Source organism: Mesoplodon bidens (assembly GCF_964165515.1).
Source record: "Mesoplodon bidens genome assembly, chromosome: 20".
In the NCBI taxonomy this organism is placed as follows: domain Eukaryota; kingdom Metazoa; phylum Chordata; class Mammalia; order Artiodactyla; family Ziphiidae; genus Mesoplodon; species Mesoplodon bidens.
The window spans coordinates 26803035-26810656 of record NC_138181.1 but is presented as its reverse complement, the minus strand read 5'-3'; the positions used below and the strand labels follow the sequence as shown (position 1 = coordinate 26810656).

The following is a 7622-nucleotide window of genomic DNA, read 5'->3' as shown; positions in this document are numbered from 1 at the left end:
AAAATTATCGAGAAAATGACCTTCCTTCAAAAAGGTAAACCCTGTCAACAGCAGGAGGTAAAAACCGCAGTCAACAGCACTGAGTGAAAGGTAAGAATATTTCAAGCAACTTAAATACAAAGAAACTTTTTAAGACATTAGTGACTCTTTTCCACATTTCCACTAAGGTTCTATGCATAAATAAAATATTCCCCTGTATTCCACAGCAATATATCTTATGTTTTTTAATATGCAGCAATGCCAGCCAACTAGAAGCTGAGGTGGAGACACTGAACAGCTACCTTGGCACTCGGTTCTTGATATATGTTCAAAGGGTTAAAATTTTCGGCAAAGCCAATAGGATGACAGCCAGATAAAACATTCACAGTCCTCAGGGTGGAAAATAATGTTGCCAGGCCAGCCAAAATATAATTTCTCCTATGTCTTTTCTCTCCAGGAAGTACTTCTGAAAAATACCTTTCCAGCACAATAGTCACTGAATCCAATTATATATTTTTAGACACCACTAACCATTCTTTTTTTATTTCTTTCATTTCAGGAAAATTCTCCACATCTGGAAAGAACAGCAATGAAGAACAGGAACTAGTGCATTCATGCTCGGCTCGTACCGGGCATGTTTTGTTTAATTTCCTCCATTTTTATGACACTTTCCTATGCTGCTACTCCAGACGTTCAATGAAACACCTCACTGCCAGAAACTGTAGGGGAAGGAAAATCTACAGAAAGTCTGACTGAAGGTCTGAGTGTGAGATACCACAACCATCAGCAGAGGCAACAGGAGCATGTGTTCAGGCTTCTCAGAACCACTTCCCTGGGGTCTCATCTTGGTCTCTGTGTATAAACTCTGCTGCCTTTTGCACCTCTGATCCATTGCCAGACAAACTGGTGAACTGTCCTACCTGTGCTTGTCTTCTGTAGCCTGTCTTCCTCTGTAATGTCAGAAAGAACACAAAGGGCCCTATCATTGATTCAGTTTTCCATACTTCACCCATAGAGTCTGCAATCAATCAGTTTTTCCCCTGGGCAGGTGAGAAGTCATTTCCTTCTATCTTTTCGTTTATTAAGAAGCAAGAACTAGCTATGAATACTATCTAGAGCGTGGTCTGGTGGGGAGATAGGGAGGAATGAGATATGAGATACAGGTCAAAAACGGAGCCATGACCTCAGCTTTAAGCATGATGGAGAAGAAAGGCAAGGTTGGTTGGTGCCTAGAGAAGCCATCTGTTTAGAAAAAGATGTGAGAATAGATGAATACTTAGCGCCTCGTCTCTGCATATTATCTAAGGAAAAAAAATTGGCTTTTGCTTATTTACAATATGAGAATGAGTTTCAAATCCTTGGCTAATAGGTGGAGGCAAGGTGGGGAGGAGAGTCCATGAGGGTACTAGGTGTCCACAATATGTGAGACAGAAAAGCACAAAATGGGGAGTGTTGACCTTAAACAGACTGCCAGTTATTTCTCCAGCAAAGCATGGGTTTATTCAGGATCAGCAAAGAATTGCAACGGCAAGCCACTCAAAAGTCTCCCCGAAGCAAGGAGAGGAGAACTCTTTTAAAGAGGAGAAGAGGAAGTTGGGAGGGCTGTACTAAAGAAAGAGTCCATTGGAGGAACTGAGAGTGCCAAGTATAGTGGCTTTTCATTGACTGAGTTGTGACAGTCTCTCATTGGCTGAGCTCTTGCCAGACAGGAAGAGGAAGTCTTTCTTCTTCCTGTCGGGATCTGCAATCCTTGTAGGGTGGAGAGCGCCCCCTCTGGCTTCCAGACTCTGTTTTAATTAAGATGTCTTTTTATTAATTTTTATAGGTGGTTGTGGACTCTAAAGCCAAATTGTGACAATTGTGTACACTTTTCAGGGGGCAACTCTTGGCCTATTTTAAACATCCTAAATTAACTTTTTCCTTCACTACTCTTTCTCCCTTACACAACCACACTGCCAGTTAAAAAGAGAAAAATTTCCCTCTCATATCTCTATTGGGATAGGTGATAAATAAATCTCTTGATTGGTTTTTAAAAATTTTTTCTTATTCATCAAATATTTATTACCTTGTATTCAATCAGTACGGTCCTATGCTAGACACTGAGATCAGAATGGTTCTATTTTTTATTTTATTTTATTTTTTACAAGGGAACAAATCCACCCTTTTATTTATTTTTCAGTAAGTTTAAATCTTTGAAGGGTACAGCATCACACGAATTCTGTGTCCAGTGGCCTTAGTGGGAAGGTTGCTTCAGAATTTGGCATGAACCATGCCACTGTTTCCATGAGCATGAGTTATCTTTCCCCAGATTACTCTGGTTTTGTTAGGTTTTCCACCAGGAGTTACTGTGTTGTTCTTTGCTTTGTACACATAAGCACATCTCTTGCCTAGATAGAATTCAGTTTCATCTCAAGCATATACACCTTCAATTTTCAGGAGAGCTGTGTGCTCCCTCTGGTTCCATAGACACTGCTTATAGCCAGCAAGAATGGCCTTGGACCACAGCCTTCCAGACATATTTGTTGTTTTAGAAGTCCTGCTCCCAGCAGGCCTCCACAGGGTCCAAGATGGTTGAAAAAGAAAAGTATTTATTTAATTTAAATTTAAAATTTTATTATGGAAATAACATTTAACATGAGATCTACCCCTTAAAATTTTTTAAATGTACAATATGTTATTGTTGACTATAGGTACAATATTGTACAGCACCTATTTAGAGCTTATTCATAGATACCTCATACAAATGGAATCAAGCCATACCTGTCTTCTGTAACTGGCTTATTTCACTTAGTTTGTCCGTAAGCTTCATTCATATGGTCATGTATTGCAGAATTCCTGTCTTTTTTTAAGGCTAAATAATATTCCATTAGTTGTATATTCCATAGTTTCTTTACACAGTCATCTGTTAATGGACTTTTAATTGTCTCCACAACTTGGAAATATTGTGAATAGTGCTGCAATGAACATAGGGGTACTAAAACTTTTTGGATCCTGATTTCAATTCTTTTGGATAAATTCTAGAAGTGGAATTGCTGGATCTCAAGGTAATTCTACTTTTATTTGTTTTTTTAAAAATAAAAATTGTATATATTTAAGGTACACAGCATGGTGTTTTGAGATATATACATATATATACAGTGAAATGATTACTACATTCAAGTTAATTAACATATCCACCTCCTCACACAGTTAACATGTTGTTGTTGTAAGAACACCTGAAATCCACTCTCTGAGCAAATTTCCAGTACACAATCCAGTACCATTCACTATAGTTACAATGCTGTAATTAGATCTCCAGATCTTATCCATTCTACATAACAGAAACATCATACCCTTTGACCAATGTCTCCCCATTTCCCCCACTTCCCAGCCCCTGGTAAACACTGTTCTACTCTGTTTCTATGTATTCAACTTTTTAAAGATTTCACATATAAATGAGATCAGGCAGTATTTTTCTTTCTGATTGTGGCTTATTTCACTTAGCATAATGTCCTCCATTTTCATGCATGTTGTCGCAAATGGCAGAATCTCCTTTTTTTAAAGCTGAGTAATATTTCATTGTATGTACATACAAACATTTCTTTACTCAATCATTCATCAATGGACACTTAGGTTGTTTCTGTATTTCAGCTATTGTGAATAATGCTGCAATGAATATGGGAGCGCAGATATCTTTTTGAGGTACTGCTTTAATTTTCTTTGGGTATATACCCAGAACAGGGATTTTTGGATCATAAGGTAGTTCTATTTTTAATTTTTTGAGGAACCTCCATACTGTTTTCCATAATTGGTGTACCAGTTTACAATCCCATCAAAAGTATATAAGGGTCCCCCTTTCTCCACATCCTCCCTAACACTTGTTACCTTTTTTGTCTTTTTTTTTGAGGGGGCGGGTACACGGGCCTCTCACTGTTGCGGCCTCTCCCATTGTGGAGCGCAGGCTCAGCGGCCATGGCTCACGGGCCTAGCCGCTCCGTGGCATGTGGGATCTTCCCGGACCAGGACACGAACCCGTGTCCCCTGCAATGGCCGGCGGACTCTCAACCACTGCGCCACCAGGGAAGCCCCTTTTTTGTCTTTTTGATAATGGTTATTTAACTGATGTGACGTGAGATCTCATTATGATCTTGATTTCCATTTCTCTGTGATTAGTGATGTTGAGCACCTTTTCATATATCTAATGGTAATTTGTATATCTTCTTTGGAAAAATGTTCAGCTCTTTTGCCCATTTTTTATTTGAGTTTGTTTTGCTATTGAGTTGTATGAGTTTCTTACATATTTTGGATATCAGATATATGGTTTTCAGTTATATGGTTTATCAGATTTATGGTTTTCAAATATTTTCTCCCATTCCATGGATTGCCTTTTCATTTTGTTGATGGTTTCCTTTCCTGTGCAGAATTTTTTAGTTTGTTTATTTATTTATGCTTTCGTTGCCTAAGCTTTTGGTGTCGTATTCAAAAAATCATTGCCAAGGTCAATGTCAGGGAGGTTTTTCCCCTGTGTTTTCTCTTAGGAGTTTTATGGTTTCAGGTCTTACGTTTAAGCACACATACATATTTTTATGTATAGTGTAAGATAGGGGTCTATAGATCCCTGATTTAAAACAAAATCCTTTCCTTCTTTCTGTGCACCTTTTTTTCCTTTACTTCCTCATTTCCTCCATTCCTTTCTTCCTAATTTGGTCAACAAACTACTAGGTGAAGGTGTGAAAAAACTGTCATCCATACAGTGTTACGGGCAGTGCCTAAGGGAGGCTTTCAGAATCTGAGTGAGGTACCAGAGTGTCTGGAAGCTTGGGTGCACTGGTGGCAGCCTGGCCTGGTTATTCGAGGATGAGAGAGTTGAGGAAGATGTCTGAAGGCGGAGGTGAGTAGTGGCATCTAATGTGAAAGACTGAAGATTGAGTGGGGTGAGAATGGCATGCATGAGGAGGAGTGAAGTGGTAGTTGCTAGTGCAGGGTATTCAGAAAGCAAGCAGCTTGAGAAGTTTGTCACACCGGTGACGGAGAGATGGGGAGGGTGGAGAGGAGGGTGATGGTGGCTTTTATATGAGTTGAGTACCTATGAAGGCAAATAATCAAATAGTTATTTATATTGAGAAAAATTGAGTCCGATTTATTGCTGCTAGAAAAGGGAGTCACAAATATGGGAAAAAAGAAAACTAGAATGAACCCTGTAATGTTAGATTAGATATGGAAATATTAATGTGAATTTATAGTTTTCAATAGATAGATGACAAATAGAAAGAAAAAAGGAAGGAAGATAGGAAGGAAGATGTGGGGATAGATAATATAATTGTATATAACATAGTTCATATATATCCTAGCTCTGTTCTGAGAGAGCCTGGGAGCAGAGATACTCCAGTAGCAATGAGCATATCTTTCACTCAGATCTTGCTTTATAAATACCATTCTCCACTAAAAGGAACCAGAGCTCCTTGGAGAAATTTCCGATTCCTGGACTGGGGGAGGGAAGAAACGGATGAGCCAAGAACATTTTGATGTGCCAGAAAATAAAGAAGTGTTCCCCATATGATAGAACCCTGTCAAAAGGATACACGAACCAGCCTGAGATCCGCACTGGTCAAATCTGGGACAATTTGAGCGTTAAAATAAGTAATAATAGCAACATATTATAATCAATTGAATAAAACAGAAATCCACCAGTACATACAGATATGAATGCATGAATAAATGAATGCATGAATAAGTGAATGAATGACTAAATGAGCAGAGGTGAAAGATTTTCGTAACAGTGGAATGCCAACTAATAAACAGAGGAGAAAACTACAGAATAAGAAAATCATCTGGCAATTATCACAGTAATAAGTAACTCAGCCAAAAACATCAATGCATGTAAAACATTTTGGTGAGAGTTAAATGATGCACAAGATATTTCTATAAATTCAGAGAACTGCGCAAAAGGCTTATCAATTATAAAGGTAAAAGAGAGAATCTTTACAACTGGGGAAACCTGGAAGAAACGATTTAATCATGTGCTAATGTTTAATATCCCCAGTAATGGCACACATTGAATTTGCTTATCAGTTGATAGAATGCAGTGAGAATAATTTGGTATTACTTTTCTGATACTCCTGCCAAAAATACTTAACTTGAATCTAGTCATGAAGAAAAATCAGACAAACCCAAATTGAGGGACATACTATAAAGTAACTGACCTACAATTTTCTAAAGTGTCAAATCATGTAAGTCAAGTAAAGATGGAAGAATAGATCCAACGTGAACAGGACTTAACAGATGTGCCAACTAAATAGAACTGGATTCTTTTCTAGAAAGGATATTATTGGAAAATGGTGAAACTTGAATAAACTCTGTAGATTAGATGGTAATAATGTACCCATGTTAAATTCCTGATTTTGATGATAATAGCGCAGTTATGTGGAACAATGGCCTTGTTTGTTGGATATTCATACTTATATATTTGGGAGGCAATGGGGCATCAGGTTGGCAACTTAAAATGATTTAGGAAAAAGAAAAAATGCTCCTCGTATTATTATTTTAGCTTTTCATAAGTTTAAAATTACTTAAAAATAAAATTTTAAACACACACGCTACCCACACACAGTACAGATAAAACTGGGGAAATCTGCACAAGATCTGTGGATTCTATCAATGTTATATCCTGGCTGTGATATTGTACTACAATTTTGAGAAATGTTTCCATTGAAGAAAATTGGTTAAAAGGTAAGAAGAAATTTCTGTATCGTTTTTTACAACTCCATGTAATCTACTATTACCTCTAAAAAATTAAATTATAAAAAAAGTTTTAAAATGTTAGATTAAGGGAAGTAATGTTTACTGAGCATAACCTCTCATTGAATCTTTTTTTTACATTACTGTATTTTTTACTGAAGTGTAGTTATTTACAATATTAGTTTCAGGTGTACAACATAATGATTCAATATTTTTATAGATTATATTCCATTTAAAGGTATTATAAAATATTGACTATAGTCCCTGTGCTATACATTACATCCTTGTATCTAAGGCTTTTTAAATTATTTTTTTAAAATTTTTATTGGAATGTAGTTGATTTACAATGTTGTGTTAGTTTCTTCTGTACAGCAAAGTGAATCAGTTTACATATACATATATCTACTCTTTTTTAGATTCTTTTCCCATATAGGTCATTATAGAGTATTGAGTAGGTCCTTATTAGTTATCTATTTTGTATATAGTCATTGAATCTTTATAATGGCCCATGACAGTGGTATTACGCTTATTACACAGAGTAAGGAAACAAAGCAAGAGAGTTTAAGTAATGTTCAAAATTTGACTGTTTGTAAATAAAAGAAATGGGATTGGATTAGAATTTTGTCTGGTTTTACAGCTAGAAGAAAATATTACTAGAAAAAAATCCAGAAGAAAGATTCTAAATATACCATATCACTGTTACTGATGGAAACTTATTAATAAATGTATGCTTTTGTCAAATATAGGGCTAAAATTGAAAATTTAAATAATACCCACTAAATTCTATGGTCAGGCCATGGGGTAAATAATTTTGATTTATATGATTCCACAAAACTCAAAGTTCAATATAAATCTACAAATAATATTTTCACAATTCAACTACAAAGAGAATCCTAACATCCTAAATGGAACCCAAAGTGCATGAG

General features: G+C 36.4%; 1 pseudogene across 1 annotated transcript; it reads right to left on the bottom strand.

Moving 5' to 3' along the window:
• Nucleotides 1-2163: 2163 nt before the first annotated feature.
• On the bottom strand, nucleotides 2164-2524 carry LOC308608168 (large ribosomal subunit protein eL33-like; annotated as a pseudogene). The gene has a single exon. The product of its transcript is annotated as a large ribosomal subunit protein eL33-like (transcript).
• Between the last annotated feature and the right edge of the window lie 5098 nt (nucleotides 2525-7622).